This window comes from Erinaceus europaeus, chromosome 8 (assembly GCF_950295315.1).
Source record: "Erinaceus europaeus chromosome 8, mEriEur2.1, whole genome shotgun sequence".
NCBI classification, from domain to species: Eukaryota; Metazoa; Chordata; class Mammalia; order Eulipotyphla; family Erinaceidae; genus Erinaceus; species Erinaceus europaeus.
The window spans coordinates 97,663,860-97,691,754 of record NC_080169.1 but is presented as its reverse complement, the minus strand read 5'-3'; the positions used below and the strand labels follow the sequence as shown (position 1 = coordinate 97,691,754).

The 27,895-nt window shown below is 39.6% G+C and overlaps 1 protein-coding gene and 1 pseudogene across 1 annotated transcript in view; both read left to right on the top strand.

Moving 5' to 3' along the window:
- GRM8 (glutamate metabotropic receptor 8) overlaps positions 1–27,895 on the top strand; it is a 1,093,092-nt gene that overhangs the window by 89,241 nt on the left and 975,956 nt on the right. The gene's annotated exons all lie outside the window — the stretch shown is intronic.
- Positions 21,435–21,776, top strand: LOC107522695 (thymosin beta-4-like; annotated as a pseudogene).

Sequence of the window (27,895 nt, the reverse complement as noted above, 5' to 3'; positions counted from 1 at the left end):
TCACTATCACAAAAATTGATATCAAACCAAGATGTCTCTTCACATCATTTCAAATGGTTATTATAAGAATATAAAGATAATGAAAGTGTTGCAAGGATATGAGAAATTGGAACCCTTCTACAATGTTGGTGGGAATTAAAATGGCATAGCCACTACAGAAAAGTAGAATAGGGATTCCTGAAAAATTAAAAAATAGGACTGCCACATGATTGAGCAATCCAAATTCTGGGTATATATCCAAAGAATTGAAATCAAGATTTTGAGGAGATACTGCCTCATTCACGTTTATCATTCATAGTAGCCAAAATTTTAGTACTATTCAAATAGGAACAGATACAGCAATAAAGAAAGTTTGTGCAGGGGTGGTGTGGTGAGACACCTGGTTGAGCACACATGTTACAAAGCACAAGGAACTGGGTTCAAGCCTCTGGTCCCTACGTGCAAGGGGAAAGCTTTGCAAGTGGTGAAGAAGTGCTGCAGGTGTCTCTCTATTTCCCTCCCTCTCTACCGCCCTCTTCCTCATGATTTCTGGCAGTCTCTACCCAATAAATAAATGAATAAAGAATAAAATAAATAAAATAAAGAATAAATAAGTAAGCAATTTAAAAAGGATAGTTTGGTGTATACAAACAAGTGTAATACCAGTTTTAAGGAGAGAAATCCTGCCAGTTATGACAACTCGGATAGATATGGAGAGCATTTATCTTAAGTGAAGTAAACTAGTCACAAATCAACAAACACTGCCTGATTTTCCTTAGAGGCTGTGTCTAAAATACTCACATTTGCTAACGTAAGGAACAGAATAGTGGGCTCCTTACTAGAGGAAGGGTGAGATGGTGATTCTCTCAGTGCATATAAAGTAAGTTATAAAAGGTGAATAAGTCTTACAGATCTAATTTAGTGCCGCTTATAAGAATATTGTATTTTGCACTTGGAAACTTGGTAAGAGGGTAGAGCTCATGCTATGTTTTTTTTGTATTTTTAAAGATCTTTATTAGCTTTTAATGTGAGAGAGATACAGAAACCTAGAGAAAGATCAGCGCACTGCTCAGCTTTGGCTTATGGTGCTACATGCCATTGAACCAGGGGTCTGAGCCTCAGGCGTTAAGAGTTTTTTGTAGAACCGTCATGCTGCCTCCCCAGTCCTCGGGCTATGCTTTTAATACATGCAAACACACAAGAGAAATGGATATAATGGATAAGGAGATTTGGTGGTGGGAATTGTGCGGAGTTGTACCCCTTTTATCCTATGGTTTTGTCAATGTTTCCCTTTTATAAAGAAAAAAAGAAAAAAAAGAAATCTTTTGGAAGCAATGAATATATTTTTTTAATTTGTTGTGATAATACCATAGTTGCATGCGTATAGTCAAACAAATGACAATGTATATTAAATATGTGGACCTTTTTTATATGAAATATAACCTAGAAAAGCTGAAAGAAAAAAGACTTGGTCAATATGAATGAATAGAATGAGGGGAGTTGAAGTACTCAGTTTGAAGACAGGAAAGAAAATTATACACAAGAAGGACCATGACTGATATATGAGCTATGTGTCAGGGACAAACTTTGAGAGTTACCAAGAACAAAGTCACTACTTGACTCCAATATATAGGAGGTGATAAGGGAAGTATTATTATTATTATTATTATTATTTTATTATTATCATTTGTCTAGAGCACTAGTCAGCTGTAGCTATTGTTATTGTTGGGGAGTCAAACTTGGGACTACTCCTCAACCCTGATTTGATATATATATATTTCCTCCAGGGTTATTGCTGGGCTGGGTGCGTGCACCATGAATCCACTGCTCCTGGAGGCCATTTTTTTTCCCTTTTTGTTGCCCTTGTTGTTGTAGCCTTGTTGTGGTTATTATTATTGCCGTTGTTGATGTTGTTCGTTGTTGGATAGGACAGAGAGAAATGGAGAGAGGAGGGGAAGACAGAGAGGGGGAGAGAAAGACAGACACCTGCAGACCTGCTTCACCGCCTGTGAAGTGACTCCCCTGCAGGTGGGGAGCCGGGGGCTCGAACCGGGATCCTTACGCAGGTCCCTGTGCTTTGCATGCGCTTAACCCACTGCGCCACCGCCCGACTCCCTGACCCCCCCCCGATTTTGATATTTTTATATTCTACTTATAATTTCAGTTGGGATCTTGGAGGGAGGAAAGGAATTTAGACATTGCATAAAAATCACCATTACTTGAAAAATCATTGAAAAACATGGCTTGTGCTTATTAATCTCTTTGTGATAACTTTATGTGTGATGAAGGATAATTTATGGCTACTTTTCTGGATGTATTTCTGAAATATTGATTATTGACACCATTATTGATAATCACATATTTTGTATCTCATGTAGTTAACCTGCCAGTGAAACTAGTTGAATGAGGAAATTAGGATCACTTCTCACAGATTACCCAGCAAGGACTTTGTGGAAATGGAACAATTTCCAAGTGTTATATGTGTTTTTTTAAAATCTATTTTTTTAGAGTTTTTAAAATGTATTTTATTTTATTTATCCATTTTAAAAAATAGAGACAGGGAGAAACTGAGAGGGGAGGGGGAGGAACACAGTGGGAGAAAGAAAGAAAGACACCTGCAGCACAGTTTCACCAAAGTGTGAAGCTTCTCCCCTGCATGTGGAGACCTGCAGCTTGAAACCAGTTCCTTGCTCATTGTAACACGTATGCTCTACCAAGTGTGCCATCACCCTGTCCCGTTATTTGTGTTCTTAAGTACAAAAAAATTATTTAAGGGGGCTGGGCTGTGACACTCATATCACCATATCACAAGGACCCAGCTTGGATTCAAGCCCCTTTCCACCTGCAGGTTGGGAGGAAGGGGCTTCTCTATTTCCCTTCCTCTTTCAATTTCTCTCTGTCCTATCAGGAATAAAAGAAAGGAAAAACATTACGTAAAACATAAAATGTACATGATGCTTAGATAGGGTGCCTTTAAGTCAACATGGGTGCCTTACCATATTGTTATGTTACAAAATAAGCAAATAAACTTCTACATACAGTAATGAAACTAACAGGCTCTTGGGGCTTCCTTCAGAGCCTTACATAATTATATATGCTATATGTTTATATATGATAGATATAATTTACATAACACTAAATATATTACACATTAATCTCTGTTGCATATATTAATATAAGTAGTTTTACTATGTACAATCTTAGAAATGATAAGAACACTTGAAGATAATCTAATCTAAATCCCTTATGCTAATAGTACTGATGATGACAGCTAATATTCCTGTCATCCTTATATTGACTCACTCATTTTTTCCATAATCCTACAGTTGTCCCTTTCATTTTTACCAATGAAAAAAACCATATATAAAGAGACTAACTAACTTGCTTAAAGTCATGTGACAAATAATTGTCAAGAGATAAACACAGGTTTGTTGGACTGCCACTCTCCAGTTCATTCTGGACTGTTAACCCTCTACTGCTACATTATATCCTGAGTAAATTGAGGCAGGAGAAAAGCTAGTTGAATTACTAAAAGTATAGGATAGTTATTTGCAGTGCTGCCATAGAAGCTACATCTGTGGACTAAAAATCTTTGGGAGACCTCAGAGATTGACAGCTCTTCTGGTTCCCTCCTGCATGTTCTCTTGCACTAGCATGTGTATGTGTGTATGTGAGTGTCACTCTTCAAGATGGAGACTTCTATAAGGTTTCTCGTGCATCCAGAGCAATTTGTATGTTATGAAAGGAGTGGCAGTGATATTGTTCTTGGGTGTTAAGTAGTGGTATTTCTCTGTTTCTGCTTTCTGATGCTTAGATCAATGACAAAAATTGCACAAGATTTTTTTTTTTTTTTAGATGGATGGGAATCTTTTAGGTTTAAGAACATTATAGAAATAACTTTCTAAACTGTGATAGTATTTCCTTCTCATCTTCTCTGTAAGTCATGGGCCTTTGTTATATGTGAGAAGGTGATTGTAAGGATAGGTTTCATAACTGCTGTTCTGGACCTAGAATATTCACAGTTGCTCAAGAAGAGCTTCAGACTCATGCTGTAAGCTCCTGGAATGTGGACACTCTTTTGAGATGTCTTGGAAGTGCAGCTTCAAATTGGGTTGGATATGGGGTCAGACATTCACTTTGAAGTTTTGTTCTGTGGACTTAACCCATCTAGAGACTTGATTCTAGAAGGGAAAGTATCCTTGCCCAAAGGGTTTCTAACAAATAGTATGAAATTTTTGAGTTTTACTAAGTCTGAGACATTTGCTTGATCAGTGGAGCAAACTCTCATCTATTTTTATTGACTTAACATTTTTGGGTGAGCACTAATGAAGGCTATGACTTTTACATTTTCACTTACGTTTGAAGGTTGTGTGCATGATGATGCCATTAAAATAGTTTTATAAAATTATTAAAAGTATAAATCTGAAAGGTATAAAAAGCACAGAGGATAGACTTGTGTTATGCATTTATTTTGAGTGAGCATTAGTCACTTAGGGCATTGTTGAACATTCTGACAAGGTTTAATCTTTATAAAATATTTGTATAACCTATCAGGGAAATGGTAAAATTTATATGTCATACAATAGATACAAAAGTGGTAGGGAAAATTAAATACTTCGATTTCTCTAAATGAATAAATTGACTTTTGACCAGAGTATTTCAAGAAGGTTAGAAGGTGGGAAATGAGTTGGATATCAAGGTGAGACTTAAGAATAAAAGACAGATTGTAACAACAAGGGCAACAAAATGAGAAAAATGGCCTCCAGGAGCAGTGGATTCTTAGTGCAGGCGGAAAATAAATAAACAAATAAAAAGAATAAAAGACGGAAGTGGAAATTATAAAGTGAAATTTGGACTGAGTGTGGTGTATTGTATCAAAGCAAAGGACTTTGGGGAAGGAGAGGAAGAGAGGAGGTAGACAAAGAATTTAGTATCTTGATGCATGATGGTTGAAAAAGACCCAAGTTGAAGGAAAGAGTGTTTTGTGGATATCTGTCATGGAGGGGTGAGACATTGTACTCATATGTCAACAACTGTATTGTAAACCACCCACTCTGTGCATAAAATGATACAAAAGAAAATTGTAACTTGAGAGCAAGCCTTGAAGGTACCATGTACAAGAAACCTCTAGGGAATATGTAAGTCCATTTGGGTTGACTGGGTTCCATCTTGAGTATTTATATAGGGGCTGGGGATAAAAATCGGAGAAATCTATTGACTGTGCTCCAACCAGGTACCTCTTCTTCATAAGACTTTGGGAAACTTCAAGTATAAAACATTTGGTTTTAATAACTTAAAGAATGTGAGGGTGGTGACCTAGTCCCCATCCTTGTTCAGACCATGACCTTCACTTTCAGCAGTTTCCTGGGTCTCTCCGATGCTGTGTATAATATAAAATGCTCCCTGGCTTGATGTCAAATCTTTTTTATGTCTCTCAGACTTCCTTTCTTTTGCAAGCCTTGATGGGCTCCCTGAGACTGGTGATAAAGTGCAGACCTAGCAGGTGAAAGCAGATAGGTAATAAATTAGCCAACAGGAGCTCAGAGAGTCTTGTTTGGAACATTCTGAAATCTGAGATTGCAGTTTACAATATCTCCCAGAAACAGATTTTTAGAGTTCAGGTCCCTAGGGAAGCCACCTCCCTTCTCACCCACATTACCTTGGGAATTTGAGAAAAAACAAAAACAAAAACACAAAAGAACAAAATCACAAACAGCAAAAGGACTAAAATATAAATGAAGTTTTAGTACCTATAACACACTTTGGTTAGCTATTCAAAATAATGATGCATAATTTGGTAGCATAAAACATATGCTCCCCTTTTATGCATTTGTTCTATTTACTTCCACCAAGTTTGTATTTGAAGCTACCTCACATATACTGTGTGCCCTAGGTAGTATTTCTTGATTGGAATGTTGTACAGATCTTTTCATACTGAGTTTGCTTGTGATATGGCAATACGTTCATTGTTCAGTACTATCTTATAAATGGGGGAGAGACGTGTATCATCAGCTTACTACCACAAATCGAAAAATACATGCAAAGCCATGTGTTTTAATAAATGTGACATCAGTTAACAGAGTTTCGAAGATAGAAAAATGGCACATGATGCCCCTAAATCAATTTAATGTGGTATCAGCCCCAAACAAATAACAGATTGGGCCTCCTCAGCAAAAACACACTAGAAAAACGAAGGTTGTCAGAATTAGTCCACAGTATATTCTTTATCAACTTGCAAAGGAGATTATCTGACAGAATTAAGTACAAAGTCAGTTTTGAGAAATCTGTCCTCTTGGTGGCTGACGTTGAGAATATTGTTTATACTAGCAGGCAAAATAAGCTGGCAGTACACAAGCAATTATCCAAATTTTATGAATGTGGTTCAGCTCATAAATCTGGGTAATGATGGCATATCTCTTATGGGACTACATTAACTTACAGGTGACCATAATTGGAATGTCCACTTGAAGATGAAGGCATCAGACTGATAGCTTCGAGCTGATAGATGGACAGGCAAGAAAGATCCTGGTCTTCAACAACCAAAGAAACTTTCAAATTAACTCTAAAAGAATGTAATTTGCACACTGACCCCTTTTATATTCATTATATTCTCCAGAACTGTTTCATCGCTAGGAGGTTAAGAGATATGAAATTAAAGTAGTCTGCTTTTTCGTATGATAAAAACAATGCAGGTAGTTAAAATGTCAAATGCATTGATCCCAGAAATAGGGATTCTGATTTCTGCAGAGATGTAATTTCATTTCAACCTCCTTTCAGTTTGCAGCTTCTTCTGATGGTACAGAGTGATTTAGTCTTGATCCTGATGTGAATGGGTTGGCATTTCCAGGACATAAACTTATGTAATTGAATCTGATGAGAAATACAAATCGGGGAATCTGCTACCTTTGTCAAAACTGTGAAATGAAAGTACTTATTAGATTTAAAATACTGAAATCAATTTCTTATGTATTCATAGTCTTCATTATGTCAGATAGGAGATTTCAGTTTTCTCCAACAGCTGGAAAACTTTACCAATGCCATAGAATAAAACATGTTTAAAGTTGGGTTTTTTTTAAAATTTTATTGGTGGGAGGGTTAATGGATTACAATACAGTTGTTGACGCATAGGTACAACTCCTCATGTCCCTGTGATAGGTGTTTGCAAAACTCACTCATCATTAACTATTAGCTCATAGAAATGTATTTTCACAGAGACTAGTGGTGGTGAATCCAGTAGACCACACACGTTTCCAAGTGGAAGGACCTGGGTTTAAGCCTCTTAATTTCACCTGGGGTGGTGGGGCGGCTTCACATGCAGCAATGCTGCAGGTGTCTCTCTCTCTCTCTCTCCCCCTTTCTTCCCATTTTTATGACTCTATTTTTTTATAGACACCTGCAGACCTGCTTCCCCGCTTGTGAAGCGACCCCCCCCCCCCCCCGCCGGCAGGTGGGGAGCTGGGGGCTCGAACCAGGATCCTTACGCCGGTCCTTGTGCTTTCTGCCACATGGGCTTAACCCGCTGCGCTACCGCCTGACTCCCTTTATGACTCTATTTTTTTAAAAAAAAGAAAACTAAAAAACAAACAAAAAAACAAACAAACAGACAAGTCCACTGGTTCTTGCTTGTGCTAATGTGTGCACTCTACTGTGTGCATCACCATCTAGCTCCAGTTTCCTACTTTAGTATGTACAAATATGCCTGGGATTCATCTTTATTAAATAACAATTTTACATAATATACTTATGATAAGACTGCATTATTCGATTTTCTATTTGTTCTATACCACCCCCCTTTACCATTTAAGCTTCCAGTACATTCCCACTGAGGGCAGGACATATTTTCTTGTGCATCTGCTTGTATATGAGTAGTTCCTTCCCCATTGCCACAAGGCTGCTCCTGAGCTAGTCTATTGGAGGATAAGAAACAGGTGGAACAGAGCTAAGCAAGCCCAGTTGTCTCTATTAAGATCATCTGATGTCAGCAGCCAGCTTATACTTCACTGAAGCTGATCTACCTTCAGAAATCAAGACATATCACCTTGTATTTTTCCAGTAATGGGGCTAAGTTGCTCTTAGCTGGTTGCTTTTATTCTAAAAGTCTTACAAGTCATAAAATTCAAGATGAGGGGTATGTTTGTATTTGAGATCATGAAAGGTCTTAAACCCTGTAAGATTCAGTGGGTCACATACAAGATCAAGGTGTAGTCTGACCTTGACTTCTTTCCATCCCAAACTACCAATTCTACTTGCCTCCGGCTTTTTTTTTTTTTTCTTTGCCTTTTATTGCTTAGAAAATATTAATTAAACATCTACCTGATGTCTTCTGTCTGTCAGAGTCATTTAAGGGCCACTCAGATGAGACTTAGGGAGAATTTACCAAGTGCACTGTGCTTGAAGTAATTAAGAAGTAATGCTTTAGGTAAAGCATTGGTCGGGGACTGTTTGCTTTATATTTAGTCGTGTGAATCTCATAAAGTGGAGCTGCTACATGGGGCCAGTGAGAGAATTATTCTGTAGATCTTCTATCAAATGGAATCCAATGATACAACAGCCTCTCCCTGTCCCGCCAGTTCTAAATAAAGCCAATTCCCTACACTGGAGATGAATCATTGCATTCATGATAAGGCACTTGAGAATTACTGTTGTTTACAGAAAGTATCACCAGCAGCAGGGATGAAGAATATCCCACAGTGAAAACACAAACACATTTCCAATGATGAGTGGTGGAAAACAGCCCAAACCTGCTTAGCTCGGCAGGTCTTTTTGACATACCTACCCAGTGTACTCACGTTAGGTAGTAGGGGAGCCAACTCTACCACAAAAAAGTGAACATTGAGGGTCAGTGTTTGACTGCAGTCCAAATTCCTCTAAATTCCTTTGAAACGCCTGACTTTGACAGCAGTTTTGAATTTTACAGTGCAATATAAAAAAATGGGCGATGGGAACCATGAGGAAATAAAAGTTTCTTTCACTACTTCAGAGGCTCAGTGCTTACATTACCATTTAAGACATGATACCAGTGGAAGGAGTGGGAGTGCAGAGTGCTGATGGGAGCACTGCTGTCAACTTAGCCACGGTGGATTGATGGGAATGCTCCGTCAGGTCAAGGTGAGCCGGTGTCCTTTTTCTGGTCTGGATGCTTTCCACTTGACTCCCTGGATAAAATGAATTATTTGATTTATTAACAAATTTTGCTGGCTGTTTGATAAGCACAGTACACGGGATAGGCTGGAGGTGCCCTTGATAGATTGGTTGGGGAGATTAAACATGGCAATGAAAACAAGTTAGAAAATTGATGCCAGATGTAGACTATGCACAGACTAACAATCTCGTTGTGTGTACAGTTTAATAAAGCAGAGGTAGGAGTCATAGCTTTTTGCTGGTGAGTGTTGAACCTTTGCACGATGCCTGTGACAGAGATGACTTAACTGACAGTACGTGTGGAGGATTCCAGATTATGACTATGATATAGACATGGGAGGCTAAGCCTCTGGGAGCTCAAGAACTCTGCCCCCCCCCCCCAATCTTAGTGGAGTGAAGATTTTCTTTTTTTTTTTTTTAAATTTTTTAAAAATTTATCTTTAGGGAGTCAGGCAGTAGCGCAGTAGGTTAAGCACACTTGGTGCAAAGTGCAAGAACCGGCATAAGGATCCCGGTTCGAGCCCCCGGCTCCCCACCTGCAGGGGAGTCGCTTCACAAGTGATAAAGCAGGTCTGCAGGTGTCTTTCTTTCCCTCTCTCTGTTTTCCCCTCCTCTCTCCATTTCTCTCTGTCCTATTCAATAATGACGACATCAACAACAACAACAACTACAACAATAAAACAATAAAGGCAAAAAGGAATAAATAAATATTTTTTAAAAATTATCTTTATTGGGGCTGGGTGGTGGCGCACCTGGTTGAGTGCACATGTTACAATGCACAAGGACCTGGGTTCGAGCCCCCAGCCCCGACCTGTAGGGGGGAAAGCTTCATGAGTGGTGAAGCAGGGCTGCAGGTATCTCTCTGTCTCTCTCCCTATTATTCCCTTCCTTATTATTATCTAGCTGTCTCTATCCAAAAAATAAATAAAGATAATAAAAAATTAAAAAACATATCTTTATTTATTGGATAGAGAAGACAGTCAGAAGTCAAGAGGGGCAGGGGGAGATAGAGCAGTAAGTAGAGAGAGAGATACCCACAGTCCTGCTTCACCACTCGCAAAACTTTCCCCCGCAGATGGGGACCGGGGTCTCAAACCTGGGTTCTTGTGCATTGTAGCATGTGTGCTCAACCAGGTGCACCACCACCCGGTCCCTGAGTGAAGATTTTCTGTTTCACATTTTAGTCATGTTTAGAACTCTTCATCCTCAGTAGCTAAGAGGCATCAATTAAGACTAAGCTACATTAAGTTTTATTCTTGACTTTGCTACTTACTAGTACACGTGTCTTGGTCTATGTCATTAGTCTTTGTGTTTCAGTTCCCATCTATAAAATGGGTTTTAGTAATGTATCATAATTGGGCTGTTATGAGTACAATGTGATCCCTGTTTCAGTTCCCTGAGTAGGAGTGTGCAGCGATGTTAACTGCTGCTCCTGTCAAAGATGATGATGTTTGAATTTCTAGAACTTAGCTTAGCACTATGCTCTTTCTGTTACAGCACCTGGTGGGCATTGTTAGATGGATGTGGGTATTGTAAGACTAATGTCAAGGATTACTACTACATATAGATATATATTACTACCTAGAGACGTATATTATTATTAAAACTGTGGCAAATGCTAGAAGAAGAATTAAAACTGTTACTATATATATATATATATATATGTTTATTTATACACACACGTACATTTATTGCATGACATCAAGGGTTATTATATAAAATCAGATAATTCCGGTAGAAGAATAATGCAATCAGAACTAAAAGAATTTGTTGATACTATTTAATCCCAGTCTTTTTTTTTGTTTTACTGGTAAAACTAGTCTGAATATATTTTTTTATTATCTTTATTTATTTATTGGATAGAAACAGTCAGAAATCAAGAGGAAAGGGTGAGGTAGAAAGAGAGTAAAACAGAGAGGCACCTGCAGCACTGCTTAACCACTCTCAAAGTTGTCCTGCAGATGGGGTCCTGGGGTTTGAACCCAGGTCTTTGTGCCTTATAACATGTGCGCTCAACCAGGTGCACCACCACCCAGCACCATGAATCTGAATACATTCATGTTAACTTGAACCATCAAAATATTGTAGACAGGAGAGTAACGTAAGACATTATGTTGAAGAAAATATTGAGCTTGACTATAAAGATGAAAGAAGTCCAAGATAAGAGCTGAAGCTGGGGGCTTTAAGGCTGGTGAAAGGGACACTGAACATGGAAGGGACTGTGAAGTAGGGACGTGGCCATGCTCAGGAATCATGTAGGAGAAGGTCCAGGAGTTCATGATTTAGAAGAGAGGAGATGTAAATACCAAATTCAGATTCATGACAAGGTAGTTGATGACAGTTACGGTCCATTAACTGATGGCTTTGGAGTGTGTCTGGGTGTGCTGCTATTTTCTACTTGTATGAAAAAGCCTGAATTTATTAATTTATTGTTCTGACTTCAGGGCTTGGAGACTCACTTTGATTTTACAGATAGTCATGCAGCTCTTCTTTGAAACTAGATGTAAAAGAATCATTCCTGCTCACTTTGACATGAATGTTGTTCTTAAAAAAAAAATAAATGCTTTCCCAAAATAGTTTGATCTTGGCAGTGGAAGAAACAGATTCATGCTTGTGTGACATCTCAAGGTACACAGTGTTTGGGTTATTATAACCTAGATGTTTTGATACTATATTATGTATTTTCAACATCTTGCATGTGTATTTTTCAGGAAGTATAAATTGGAAGGTAGTTCTAAGTTTGTCAATTAACATTAATTGTGTTCTTACTTTCTGTTCTCAACTACAGTAGGAGATCAACAGATGTTTGTTGAGCAGTGGTCTAGAATTGGGGGTAAAATGAATGAATATACAGACTTCCCTCTTGACCTCATTCACTGAGTTTTGTGCCACTTATCTCTTTGTTATGCATAACGATGGAACCAACTACAAAAGTTTGAACTGATGTAATAATAATTGTCTTATCTCTAGGAATTCTTATACTTTCATAGTCCCTTACTTCATGAGGTGCCACGAGATAAAATTCCCTTGTTTGAGATTTTTCCATATATACCGCAGTAGCATGATCCTCTTGATCAGGCTTTGGGACTCAAATTTTGTCCTTAGACAAAGGAAGAGTAGAGAAATCACATCACCACTCCACCATCCATGGAGTGGCCTTGGTGCCTCTTACGTTGCTTCCATGTGGTACTCACATGTAGTCCTAGAGATCAAATCTCAGACTTTACCCATAGTAGATTAGTGCTCTACTCACTGAATTATCCTAGCTCCTCACAACCTCCTGTTACTGACTATGTATAAAGAGCAAGGAGACCCTGAGAGGAGCTAAGTCCTGTTTATACTTTTGTATAAGAAGAATTTCATTAAAATTGAAAAGTCTATGTTAGAGATTAATATCTTTCATATTAGCTTTGTGTTTATTTATTTTATACTTTCATCACTTTCCAAGGTGTGTGTGTGTGTGTGTGTGTGTGTGGTGTGTGCCTAAGGGAAGTCAATAGGGATGATGCAAAGTTATAGAGTGAGACTACTTTTGTCACTGAAAACTCCTGGGGAGGGGCCCATAGAAGGTGGTTGTCTGCTGGGAGCTGTGGCCTTTGGTAGAGGAGTGTGGCTTTTGCTCATCTAGAGCACAGCAGAGAAAGAGCTAAGTACTCTTCTCTCACTTACCACTTCATGGTTTGCACTTTTATATGTGGCTGTGTTTAAAGCACGGTGTTATTTCCACCCCCCCAAGGTAGTAGTAGCATTTTTATTTCATTTTTACTTGTTATTTTTTAAAACAATCTTTTAAAAAATATTTATTCCCTTTTGTTGCCTTTGTGTTTTTATTGTTGTAGTTATTGATATTATTGATGTCATTGTTGTTGGATAGGACAGAGATAAATGGAGAGAGGAGGGGAAGACAGAGAGAGGGAGAGAAAGATAGACACCCGCAGACCTGCTTGTGAAGCGACTCCCCTGCAGGTGGGGAGCCGGGGACTCGAACCGGGTGTGAGCATTTGAATGACTTACTCATGCACAGTGAAAACTTGAGGAATAGAGTGGAAAGGTACCTAGATTTTATAGAACTCTATAGTCTTCTAATGCTCTGCTCCTTTGTGTTGTTGCTCTGAGTTCTTCCATTAAGGAATCACCATGTTGGGTTGAAGTTTTTTTTTTTTTTTTGGTTACACAGGTCCTTGTGCTTTGTGCCACCTGCGCTTAACCGGCTGTGCTATAGCCTGACTCCCATAATAGCATTTTTAATCTAGTTGATTTTTATCATCACTTATCTGTCCTGGTTATTTCTCTTTAGCCATGGTTTATACATTTTCTGTATCTCTGTTGCCTGTATCAGCCTTTTTTACTTGTCAGCTCCAGATCTCTTATTTTATGCTGATATATTTATCATGATGCTCCAGTCTCCATCATACAAATATATACATAACACATTTCCTTTAGCTCTTTACCCTCTTCTGGCTCAAGTCAATTCACTTTATTAATTAAGCTTCAAAATGCCTCAGTGAGACAGAATGGCAATGCATGCATAATAAGAAAGTTGACAAGAGAGAGAAATTTATTAAGATGATTAAATTGGTAGAAATTTTCATGCATGCAGTATTGCCACGTTCTGTATATAGAGGTTTTTTTGTTGGAATCAGTCATTGCTTAAACACTACAATGTTGATGCCCGAGCCGATGAATTTGCCAAGTCCAATGTTGGGTAGCTATAGGGGAAGTAGAATGGCTTAGATGCCAACATTGCTCAAGAGACCTTGTGACATTTAGGGGACAAGGAAAGAGAGAAGCTTGGATCCCTGGCAATGTAGTCACTAAGGAACTGGTGACTCCAACATGTGTATGGAGTGGTGTGAGCATTTGAATGACTTACTCATGCACAGTGAAAACTTGAGGAATAGAGTGGAAAGGTACCTAGATTTTATAGAACTCTATAGTCTTCTAATGCTCTGCTCCTTTGTGTTGTTGCTCTGAGTTCTTCCATTAAGGAATCACCATGTTGGGTTGAAGTTTTTTTTTTTTTTTTTTTTTTTTTTGGTTAGAAGTCCCCTGTATCTGTTTCTCAGAGTTAATAGTAATTTGCATATATAAACATTTAACTGTTAATTCCATGCCACCACAGAAGTAGAACCATGTAGTAGTTGGGTAGGTACATAACTCTGAAGGATGGTAAGGTAAGTTTAGATGTTGAGTGAGGTACAGACTAGATTCATGGTGTGTTGGAAGGACTGGACAGTCAAAGACATAGTATGGTTGCAGAGGGATATTGTAGTTATTTCAAAATTTATCTCAATTTTGACATAGGCTGATAGCTTTCTCTCTCTCTCTCTCTCTCTGTCTCTTTCTCTCCCTTCCTGACACCCTTCCTTTTCTTCTTCTTTCCTTCTTGTAGCTTTATTAATCTGATAAATTAATAATGGCAAGTAGCCACAAAAATCATACAGAATTTGTTTGTTTGTTTTTGCCTCTAGGGTTATTGCTGGGGTTCAATACCGGCACTACTAATCCACTGCTCCTGGTAGACATCTTTTTCATTTTATTGGACAAGACAGAGAGAAATTGAGAGAGGAATCATGCTAGCATCTGGAACCCGGTGGCTGAAAAGAGAGTTCACATACAAAGCCAAACAAATTGTTCAGGCAAGAGAAAGAAAACAAAGGAATACAGATTGGAAGGGAAGAAGTCAAATTGTATCAGGCAAGAGAAAGAAATCAAAAGAATACAGATTGGAAGGGGAAAAGTCAAGATCTCACTATTTGCAGATGATATGATAGTATACACAGAAAAACCTAAAAAATCCAGCAGAAAACTACTGGAAGTTATTAGGCAGTATAGCAAGGTGTCAGGCTATAAAATCAATGTACAAAAATCAGTGGCATTTCTTTATGCAAACACTAAATCTGAAGAAGACACCCAGAAATCACTCCCATTCACTGTTGCAGCAAAAATAGTCACACACACACACACACACAAAGAAATAAGATAGAACAATCCAGGGTTCTGTAAGTTGAAAATTTGTCTAAGAATGCAAGAGAGTAAAAGATTATGACTGTCAAGTATCTTTTTTTGTGATGTTGCTAATTTATGGGCTGATGAAGCTGTATTTTTATTATTGCTGAAAAGAAAATACTGTTTGCTTTCATATTATCAAAAAGTATTTAGGGAGCTGGGCGGTAGCGCAGTGGGTTAAGCGCACATGGCGCAAAGTGCAAGGACCCGCAATAGGATCCCGGTTCGAGCCCCCAGTTCCCCACCTGCAGGGGGTCACTTTGCAAGCAGTGAAGCAAGTCTGCAGGTGTCATTCTTTCCTCCTCTCTGTATTCCCCTCCTCTCTCGATTTCTCTCTGTCCTATCCAACAACAACAGCTATGACAACAACAACAACTACTACAACAAAGGCAACAACAAGGGTAACAAAATGGGAAAAATGGTCTCCAGGAGCAGTGGATTAGTAGTGTAGGCACCAGCTCCAGTGATAACCCTGGAGGCCAAAAAAAAAAAAGTATTTAGAACAGGGGACCAGTTGGTGATGCAGCTAGTAGAATGCACACATCACAGTGCATAAGGACCTAGGTTCAAGCCCTGGATTCTTACCTGCAGGGTGGGGGAAGCTTTATAAGCAGTGAAATAGTGCTACAGGTTTCTTTCTCTCTCTCTCTCTCCCTTCTTAATTTCTGTCTCTATCCAAAGTATGTATATATATATAATATTTAGAACATGCCAGAATTATGTGCACATAGATAGCTACATGACCTTCTTTGTTGGTACCTGGGCAAGTTTTAGGTATGAGTCGATTTTGTGCATGGTGGCTCAGACCCAACACTCCTGTGGACTTGCAGAAGATGACAAGCAGGCAGATTCTGTGTGGCCCTCATTTATCACATCTTTGGAAAGCAGTAACATTAATCTGTGTCGTTGAGCTTCTGACAAAGGCCCTACATTTATGGGGATCCTAAGTGATTCTTTAGAAGTTAATCTTAAGAATTTAATTTCTAAGCTCTTTATACTTTCTAATCTTGAGTGACTTCGGGTCCTGTGTATAAAGACAAAGGCCAAAAAAAAAAAATTACCAGAGCAAAGAAGCAGATGGTAATGAGGAATATTCAGCTTGCTGAGGTATTTGTCTGAGTTTATTGCTTCACGTGAGGAAAAAGCCTGAGACTCCAGATTTAATTGTCCACTGTTATTTTACATAGCTGCGTGGTTTAAAAAAAATTCATTCCATTAACCTACTTACAAAGGGACTCATAAAGTGATAATTTTTATTACAGGAAATTGTTTTCTTTGGTGGAAATAAGCATCATATTTATCTTTGTGATTTTCCTGACACTTTCTTGTGCAGATCTTTATTTTTATTAATTTACAGATTCTGAAATTGTCAGAAAAAATGACAGTGGGGCTCTTGGGCCATATGACTTCCCGCCTAGGTCTTATTTTTCTCTGAATTCTCCTCCTTATACCAGTGTAGCCTCTCACCTCCTTCTCCCCTCAAACATACACACCTCCCCTGGCTTAGCACCTCCTTTTGGAATCTCCTCTCCCTTTTGCTATATATAGAAGTGAAAAGAATGAAGAAGAGAGAGTGAGGAAGTGGAAGGGGGTGAGAGATTTCAGTGACCATGGCTTTGATATAAAAGGAAAACAGGTGAACAGCAGCATGGCAACAGTTTAAGGGTATAATTCAGACTGAAGGCAATTTCTTAGGAAACAATTAAAGGTGAAGAAATTAAAAGGTCACATTTGTGAAACAGCAGCAAGAGACAGATCTGGTGACAGTATTAAGAAGTTGTGATGACAAAGCACTGCACTTGAAAAATTAGGTCAGTATGGAAAAGACATTTTGTGGAAGATGATCACATTGGATATGGCTGTGAGATAAAGCCTTGGGATGGACTCAGAGGCTTGTGGTGTGGGTTTCTTGACTGACCAGTAGTTGACCAGGCCAGTTTGGGATTTCAGATTAGCACTGGAAAGAATACAACTCTGAAATATTTGCAATCTATTTACTATGCATCTAATGGTCTCTTTGTAGGTAGTGAGATTGGCTTAAACACTCATTTTAACAGGTGCCTTTTCATCAAAGTGCCACCTATTAAGTAAAGTCATTATGAATATATATATTTATATATTATATTTTTATATCTAAATATAGATAAAAGTGTGTGGCTATATCTCTATTTTCTTCCTTTCTCTCTCTTTTATGTATTTATTTTCAATTATCTTTATTTTTTTATTGGATAAAAACAGCCAGAAATCGAGAGGATAAAGGAAAATAGAAAGAGACGCAGAGACACCTGCAGACCTGCTTTACCACTCGAAAAGTTTTCCTCCTATAGGTAGGGACCGGGGGCTTGAACCCAGGTCATTGTGCACTATAACATGTGCACTCAACCAGGTGCGCCACCCCCTGCTCAGATTTACTGCGGTGTGGGGGATAGAAACTTTGACTTTGGAATCTCAGGCATGACAGTCTTTTGGATAAACATTACGCTATCTTCCCCACCCAATTTAGACATATGATCTAGAAACAACATATTCCATCATTTTAATTCTGTTTTAGTCACTTCATGGTTCTCAATAACATTTGAAACCCGAAAGATATATCTGTTTACATGTTTACTATCTGACTGTTCTGCTAAAATGAAGCTCCCTGAAGATAAGGGTGGTGGTATGTTTGTTGTTCTAGCCATATAACATAGGAAAAAAAAATATCAGACACATCATAGTGGAAGCTCAACATATTAGTTTTTCTTAAAATTTTCTTAAATTAACTTTTTGTTTTTGTTTTTGATCACTGGTTTACTAACACTGTAGAATGCTAGGATTATAGCTTTACAATAAATATTTGTTAAGTAAGTGGTAGCAATAATAGGTGATGTTGAATGTTTAATATTGGGCAGTCTTGAATAGAGTCCTTTAATATCAGTGTCACTTCACTCTTCATAATGATAAAGATTTATGGAGGCGTGGTTTATGGAGTAGCTGCAATCAGGCCTCCACTTTCCCCAGTACAACGATTGTACACAACAAGAGATCAAATTGGACACATAATCTACAGCTGAAAAAAATCCACAGCCTCAGGTGGGTGCGGTGCACATGGTTGGGGAAATGGGAGTGGGTTGGAAGACATGGTCAGTTGAAAGAGAACTCTGGGCGGATGGCACTTGGTACTGCCCCACCATCTTGGATAGTAACGTAGTTATCAAACTCCCCAAAAGAAATGAAATTGGAGCTTAAAACCTCTCAATCTTTGACTCAGGGTTATTATTATTATTTTTTCATGAGTGTTCACTTTTGTTTTTTTCTCAGTCTGAGTTTAAGATAATGATAAAGATTTTTTTAATTTATTTTTTATTTAAGGATAAATTAACAAAACCTTAGGATAGGAGGGGTACAACTCCACACAATTCCCACCACACAATCTCCATATCCCCTCCCCTCCCCTGATAGCTTTCCCATTCTCTATCCCTCTGGAAGCATGCATATGCAGTGCCAAGGATAAAATTTGAGACCTCATGCACAAAAGTCTGAAGCACTGCCCACAGGCCACATATATTCCTTAAATCTGTCTAAACAGGGGACCAGAAGATAGCTCACCTAGTAGAACACTCATTTTACCAGGCAAGAGGACCCAGATGTGAACCCCTAGTCACCACATGGAAACATACACATGGGGGAGCTTCACTAGTGGTAGAGCAGTGCTGTGATATCTCTCCTTTGCTCAGTCTCTCACACTCTATCTGTAAAACTAAGAGGAGTGGGCTAGGGTAGAGGACAATATAACGCTTATGCACAGAGACTGTCATGCCTGAGGCTCTGAGATCCCAGGTGTAATCCCCAGCGCCACCATAAATCAGAGCTGAGCAGTGCTTTGGTGTTTCTCTCTGTATTTCTCTTTGTATGTTTTTCTTTCTCATTAAAGTAAAATAGAAAAATAGTTCATTGGGGACAGTAGAATCGTGCATGCATAGATGTCGGGAAATTGTGAGGATGTGGTTGGGCTTGGCAGGGCTTCACTTGAGGGGACATACATCCTGTCAGTCTCTCTCTCTCTACTGAGAGGTTGAACAAGGACTCCCCAAGATTTGCCCCATCTTATCAGACTCCCTGCCTCACAAAGCACCCTGCATTTTTCTGCCTCCAGGAGCCTGGCATTCTTTAAAACATTAAGCCAGCTCCCCCTGCTCCACTCTGCATTCCTGATATTATGGCCTATCTACATAATCATTGTTTTGCCTGAAAGATCCCCACCCATTCCATTCCTTTTATCTGTCTTCTTTCTACCCTCAAGACCCTCCCTGCCTGCAGGGTATTATTAATCCTACCAGTTAAAACCCTCACAACAGTTGCTAAGGAAGTTCTTACTTTTCCCAGTCCCTTTTGCCTTTCTCTGTCCCTTTCCAAACCATGTCAAGCCATTTCCATTTCCAACTTGCCACTTCTGGGTCTGCCCTTTGAAAGCCTTGGCTCTCTGATCAATAAAGAATTGAATTGACTCACCACCACAAGCTCTGTTCATGAGTCATCTCCCTCACATCCCTGAGTGAGTAGCAGCCCAGGCTGGCTCCAGTCGCTTTCTCTCCAACCCAGATAGTAAGCACTGGGAAGAGACACCCCCATGCTAGCCCAGCACATGGAGCCCCGGCAAGTGTGTGTGTGTGTGTGTGTGTGTGTGTGTGTGTGTCTGAACCACCATTTACCTAAAGTGAATTGTCCTTCCTCAGGCTGATGCTCTGATGCTCTCTCAGTCTCTTTCTCTGTCACTAACAAGGGATACTGTTAGTATGAGGGAAAGGATATTGAAGAAAACTGTAAAAGGGACCGGTGGAATAGCTCACTTGCATAGGGAAAGCAACACACTTTCTGTTTTGCTATGTGCATGTTCCAGGTTTGAGTCCTCACCATACTGAAGGAAGATTTCGGTGCTATTCTCATTCTCTTACCCCCCTCCACATTCCAACCTTTAGAAAAAGCTATAAAAGAAGTTTTCCATATATATTTGCAAATCTGTACTGTAACATTAGGTTAGAGGGTCGAGGAGGTTGATAGCTGGGAAAGTGTACACACTACCATGCTCCAAGACCTGGGTTCAAGTCCCTGGTTCCCACTGGTAAGGGGGAAACTTCATGAGTGATGAAGAAGTGCTTCAGGTGTCTCTTTCACTGCCTCTGTATCCCCCCTTCCCTCTCAATTTCTCTTTCTCCATCAAAAAATAAAAATTAAAAAAAAAGAGAGACAAAGCAAATGAAAATAGAAATAAGGCTGGAGAGTACACAAGGCCAATATGAATGGAAAGTAAATAAGTGGTTGAATTAAAACAGATTAACGAATAATTTATTACATAAGGTTTTTTTTGTGAGACTGATCGAATTGTTCTTCTAATTAAGATGAATTAATTAGTGAGGCATTAGTATCTATCTCCAGGTTAGAGAGGAACACAAACACAATTGGAACTCTTGCTTTTTAGGCACAGTTCCAGACAAAATTATCAAATGGGCCATGGCATCTTGCGGATAGTCTCTATTCATCCTTCTTTTACTCTTATATCAATTCAGATGCTATATTCAAAGGGGTTGATTGTAAAGAGGTTTTTTTTTCCACATGGAACATCTTTTTCATATGGTGGGAAAATAGTTTGACTGGTGGAACACAGGACTTGGATGTCCTGAAGCACCTGGTTTAAACCCTAGTTTAATTTTTCAGCACCTTCTTCTTTCATATCAACATAGCTCACAGGCAATAAAATAAGTCTCAAGGAATCTTTTTCACAGTGGACAAACTTAAACATGTATGAAAGAAGAAAATGATGCTCTCTCACTCTCTCTGTTAAGGTGGGCCTACCAACATGTGAGTGAATCAACCTCTCTCTCTCTCTCTCCCTCTCTCTCTCTCTCCCTCCCTCTCTCTCCCTCTCCCTCTCCCTCTCCCTCTCCCTCTCCCTCTCCCTCTCCCTCTCCCTTTCCTCAGCCCACATGTACTCCAATATGTGGGTGTTCTCCTTTCTGCTGAATAGAGTTACAATCCCTGGAAAAAAATAGAAAATGACAAAGAAGACCCTTGTGTCCCTTTATCAATCTTTGACAACTGCCAATTCATGGTCATAAAGCCTCATTTAAATAGTACTTTAACCCTAAATACTTCAGGCTGTATCTTTAAAAGACAGAAACCAGGGATCAGGCTATGGGCCACCCCATAAAACACACATTGGCTGATTCTCTTTGAATAATAATTAAAAAAAGCAGACTTGGCAGCTGAACCAGCACAGGTCAACTTCTTCAGTCTGCTCTTGCCTCGCTGTGCTCTCCTCTAAAACCATGTCTGACAAACCCCATATGGCTGAGATTGAGAAACACGGTAAGTCGAAATTCAAGAAGACAGAAACACAAGAGAGAAACCTCCTGCCTTGAAAAGAAATGACTGAACAGGAGAGGCAAGCCAGTGAATCTTGATGAGGCAGGAGTCGCCAATATGCACACTGTACATTCCACAAGCAGTGCTTCTTATTTTGCTTCTTTTAAAACTGGTTAACTTTATATGATGCAAAGAGTTTGGATCAAGTTTAAATGACTGTGCTGCCCCTTTTCACATCCAAGAACTACTGACAACAGTGGTCGAGCCCGCCTCTCCCATCCCTTGGCTGGCAGGGTAGGGAAAGAACTTGCATGTTTGTGGAGGAGGAAGTTGGGTGGGAGGCAGCGAAATCTGGGGTCAAAATCCAGTTGGTCTAAGGTAGCCTGCAGGCTATAAAATGAAGTTACATCAGAGTGCCATTTTTTTGTTCAATGATTTTAATTATTATAATGCACATTTTTTTTAAATCTACAAATAAAAAGTTTTAAAACCTGAAAAAAAATTTAAAAAGCAAGCAAACAAACAAAAACTACAAACCTCTATCCCACCTAGGTGGGGTGGGGGAAGAGGAAGTTCCACAAGCACTACAGAGTAGTGCTATAGGTGTCTTCACTGCTTCTCCCTCTCTAAGTCTTTCATTTTGTCTCTCACCATCTATCAGAAATAAAGACAAAAAGGAAAACCTTGGATTGGGTGTGGTATATTGCACCAAAGTAAAGGATATTGAGGAAGGAGGAGAAGGAAGGAAATAGAACTAGGGGGGTCCTGGTGCATGATGGTGAAGGACTGAGCTGAGGATGAGAGTGTTTAGCAGACACCTCTTATTGGGAGATGAGAAATTTTAGCTATGTGTCAACAACTGTACTGTAAGTCATCAACCCCCCCCCCACACACAACCTTAACATGATTACAAAAATAACTGCTGAGAGCAGTGGTGAGAAAGAAAACTGTATACATTTCATCTCACCTCTGCTTCTACCTTACCAACCCTGGTAAATCCTTTGCTTTGGCTCACCTCAACAGGAATACAGAGGAAAAGGGTAGACAGATGTGCTTCACAGACAACAGAGAGTGGATACAGAACTACAATTCATGCTCACCACCATCACCCATCTCCTTCTGTACCACGTGTCTTCTAGGGTTGCCATTATAGACCGGTCTTAAACCAAACCAACCAACCAAACAAACAAATACACACTGAACTCCAAACTCTGGATCTGTCACTCTGGGCTTTATTCACCAGCCACATAATTAAAGAAAATAGTAACTGATTTTGGTAGTACTTGTGTCTTGCTGATACTTAATTCCAACACTCCCAGTTCAACTTAATTTTTTTTTTAACTTACTTTAACGAGAGAGATACATACATATAGATAGATAGATCAGAGCATTGCCCAGCTCTGGTTTATGGTGGTGCAGGAGGTTGAACCTGGGCCCTCAGAGTCTCAGGCATGAAAGTCTTTTGCAGAACCAATATGCTGTCTCCCCAGCCCTGAGATCAAATTATTTCAGAGACAGAGACAGACAAAAAGGGGAAGACTCGAAAGCACTAGAGCTTCTCCTGGTGCCACGGTGCTCCTATGTGGTTCTGGGCCTAAACCTGAGCTGCCTGCATAGCAAAGTAAGCTCTTGTCTCACACCAAGAAAATCATCTTTTCAGTCAATACTGTCAAGTCAGAGGACTAAGAAATTTTGGTAAGAAAAAAAATCCTTTCCTTTCCCAAAGTGTTCTTATTTTCATACTCGAAAACAAGAGCTATATTTCAATAGAGTGGCCTCAGACATTGATAAATCAAAGCATAAGGCAGCAACTCTCTTTGCTTTGCTGTGTTCCAATTAGGTTTAAAATATTTAGATGAGAAAAAGTAGTTCTGGTTCATTTAGGACAAGCCTCCTGTAAGAGGCTGTTTGGAGTTTGCTGCTGGAAGCCAGTGGGGGGTTATAAAATGCAGAGTCTAGTTAAAAAAAATCCTTTTACTATTAACTCTCTAGTAAGGCAGGAGGGAGGGAACCAGGAGAATGGTTAATTGGGTAAAGAAGAGAGACTAGGGATTGCTCACAGTTATCGCGTGGCTTTCAAGGTAACCAGTTCGTGACTGGAAAGAAGTCACTCTGGAGACTTGAGTAGATGAGAGAGACCTCAATCTCCCTTTCTGTATTTTTCTCTTCTAATTTGGGAGGAAAGGTCCAGGAAATAGGAACATAGGACAGAGCAAGTGGGGACCACCCGATGGTGAGCATGGGGAGTGGCTGAGGAGATACGGCTGCATTTTTTTTTTTGATAGAGGTGGGGCCGGGGGGGCAGGGGAGAGAGAGAGAGAGAGAGGGGGGGGGGAGAGGGAGAAAGAGAGAGAGAATAATACTGCTGCACCAAAGTTGCCTCTAATGTGGTGGAGGCCAGGCTCAAACCCAAGTCATGCACATGGCAAAGCTGCACACCATCCAAATGAATTATTTCTCTCACCTTATGGCTGCTGTTTGACTTTAATGGTTCCCCCCATTCAGAGCTGAGGTCAGGGTTCCCCTTTCCAAACATCAGGATCCACCTGAAGCTCCTGGTCTTACGTGATCCTCAGGGTATCTTAGCTCTGGGAGAAAACCAGACTTTTATGATATAAAGGAAACTTACAAATGATACCTGTCCAATACTCTTTTAAGAAACAGATCAGGAAGGTTAAGAAGTGCATCAAGGAGGAGGAGGAGGACCTAGTTATTGGGTCAGAGTCTTATTTGGAAAACTGAGAAATGTTACACATGTACCAGCTACTGTATTTTACTCTTGATTGTAAACCATTAATCCCCCCAATAAAGGGAAAAATGCATTAAGTATTACAGTCAGACCTGGAAGGTGGCTTACTGGTATAACATGTGCCTTTTATGCCTGAAGCCTTGGGTTTGATCCTTAGTATGGAGTAGGATGGAGTACTATTCTGGTCTCTCCTTCTTTCTCGTTAAAAAATACAGCTCAGGCAGAGGCGTAATGGTATGCAAAGACCTTTTTCTTGTTTTTTTTTCCTTAATAATTTTTCCCCCAGCAGCGTTATTTATTGCTGGTGCTCAGAGCCAGAAGGATGAACCCACCACTCCTGGAGGCACTTTATGTTTCCTTTTTCATTATTATTGGGACAGAAATAAGGCAAGAGAGAAAAAGAAAGAGTGAGAGAGACACCTGAAGTCTGCTCTACTGCTTCTGAAGTATCCCACCCTGCTGGTGGGGGACTCAAATAAGGGTCTGGAATCATGGTAACTTGTACATTTTACTGGTTGCACCAATTCCCATAAAACATTTATACTCCTGAGGCCCCATAGCCCCAGGTTCAACCCTGGGCATGAACATATCCATAGCTGAGCTGCTGTGTTTCTCTGTATCTATCACTGTAATTAACATTAATAAATAACAAATTTAGAACTGTGGCTCATAGTGATGTGCAAGTGAAGTCTAGACCCTCATTTCATCTATTCCATGATATACATTAGAACAGCCTTGTGCCATCAGCCTGTAGCTGATGAGTGCAGAAGAAACTTAATTGAGCTCACTTGATACCATTTTCCTCTCATTTCCCATGTTGGCCACATGCTGATAACTTTTTGTTTTATTTGATCGTATGCCAGTTTTTGTTTTTCCTAAGTTCTAATAGAAGACAGGGACACAGCTAGTTATGTCACTGAAATCTGGAATGTCATCGAAACTTGGAAGTCCCATGGGCAGGTTTCCAGGTCCTGGTTTAGAGTGGGTTCAGAACCCCCACAAAATGCCCATCTTCAATCAGGGCAGCTGTAGGTATCTGAGCACCTCCCCTGTTCACTGGGGTTGTATCTGAGCAGGAGGTGTATATAGCCTATTTCCCCTTTTCTGCAGAATTACATTATTCTCTTTCTTGAAAGAGATATATATTAAGAGGCTTTAAAATAGCATTTTCTGGTTTTCTTGTGCTTGGCCAATGCTTTTATAAGGCTTCTTTATTAAATATGTTCTTTTATATTCCATTAGGGTATTTGTTTCTTCAGTGTACTTTTGCTTTCCAACTGTGGAAGTAAAGTCAATTTTCAGCGTCATCCTTTATTTGTGAAACTAACAAAGTAAGACACACCAGCCTTCCCAGTGCGTTTTATTTCACTAAAGTGCACTATGAGTCCTTTGGTAGGGTGGGGGGGGGGTGTGATTTTCTTTAATTTTCAGAGGGATTTACTGCAATAAAAAGGAAAACCTTCTCTATCTTTGATCTGTTTGCCATTTAAAGACCATTAACCTTTATGGAAAAACAATGTAGAGATCAATGGCTCATCCTCTTGTACAGTTGTGGGGTGGAGGGCATTTGTGGACAAAGTGACTTATAGGATTTATTCAGAAACTCACAGGGCCAAAGAGCTGGTGGTATGGGCCCAGGATTTAGGACCCTCGGGGCTTGGTAGTCTCTTTGCATAACCATTGTGCTATGTGTCCTCCACCCTGTTTTATCTCTTGGTCACCAGTGAGTGATTAAGCAGAAAAAAATCTACATATAGTTAAAAAGCCCTCAGGCTCCTATAGACTGTAGGGAAGATAAATAATTCAGCAGAAGCAGGTTCAGCCACTGGCTTCACCTCAGGGATTAAGATAACATTGAAACAACTGTCAAGCTTGGAAACTGTGAGCTCTTACATACCTTATTTAGACACAAGTCAATCCAGGCAGTTGGGATCAGTGGATTGAAAAGTAGTGAGGGAGGGACCTCATAACACACCAGAAGGGGAGAGAGAAAAAGAGACACCTGCAGCCCTATTTCACCACTCACAAAGCTTTCCCTCTGCAGGTGGGGACCAGGAGCTCAAAATGGGCCTTTACAATGTAACTTGTGTGCAAACCAAGTGTGCCACCACCTCCCTTCCCCCAAAGCCTTCATTTCTTCATTCACTTGCACTTGGTCTATTCTCTACTCCCACCAAACTTGAGTGCAAGAAAGCACCACAGCTGCAAGCTTTTTTTCCTTTTTGAAGGCACTCCTTTTTTTTTTTTTTTAATTATTATCTCAAGCTTTATAGGTGGTCTCTGTAAAGCTTTGTTATGGTATGGGCTCAAGTTCCTGCTTACCACCTGCAGGGGATACTTCAGGGGCACTGAAGCAGGTCTACAGATGTCTATGTTCTGCCTCTATCTCCTCCTCCTGTCTCAGTTTATCTTTGTCTTATAAAATAAAATAGAAAAAAAAGGAGAAGAAGGAAAAATGACTGCTGGGAGCAGTGGACTCAAAGTGCTGGCACCAAGCCTCAGTGATAACTCCGGTGGCAATGAAGAAAGAAAAAAACTTTGATAGTGCAAAAGTGATACACATTCAGAAGAAACCATGCTTGGCATTGGAAACTTTCATCCTATTCTGGCCTGATGACTGACATGTACCACAGTTCTTTCATGATGGTTGGTAGTGGCACTGAGCCACATGTGATCATGAGGGTAATTATCTGTTCTGATTTTTCACTCTCAAAACAGTATTCAATTAATTGTATAAGAGAAGTGACACTTTACTATAACTGGGCTTTGTGTTAGATGGTTTTTGCTCTACTGTAAGCTAAAGTAAGTATTCTGAGCACATTTATTGTAGGATAGGTTACAATGATGGCAACTAGGTGCATTTTATTTTCCAAAATTCATTTACTACATATGATGAGGAAGAGAGCAAGACAAACCAGAGCACTACCTTGATGCATATAGTTCTGGCTATCAAACCAGGAACCGCAGGCATGAAAGTCTGGTACTCTACCAGCTGAACTATTTCCACAGTTGCATTTTGAACTTAGGATTTATTTTTCCACTAAGGTTATCACTGGGGCTCAGTGTACTGTGAGTCTATCATTCCAAGTGTCCATTCCCCCTTTTTTATTTCTGAATTTTTTAATAGGACAGAGAGAAATTGAGAAAGGAGAAGAGATTAGAGAGAGAGAGAAAGAGAGAGAGAGAAAGAGAGAGAGAAGAGAGAGAGAGACACCTGCAGACCTGCTTCACCATCCCTCTGCAGGGGGCTAGAGCACACACTCTCAAGTGGGTTCACCACTGCCTGCCCCCTTGAAATTTTGAAAATTTTTGATATTTCCATCTTATAGGAGGTTTCTTGGGATCCCATCCCATCACAACTTGAGGAACATCTGTATTTACATATTTATTTTTCTCCTGTGAAGTATGCTTATGACATTAAGGAACAAGAAGATTTGTTTTTAGACTTTGGTATGCTGTCATTCCTCACTCTCAATTTATAAACTCTTGCCTCAGATCCTGAGACACAGAAAGTAGAATCCAGCTGTTTTGAGGAATATGGATGGATGGCAAGTCATTTGTTCACTTAAATGTTTGGACAACTGCTAGAATTTATTTTATTTTATTTATTTAATAATGATCGACAAGACCATAGGATAAGAAGGGTAAAGTTTTACACAGTTTCCACCACCGCCA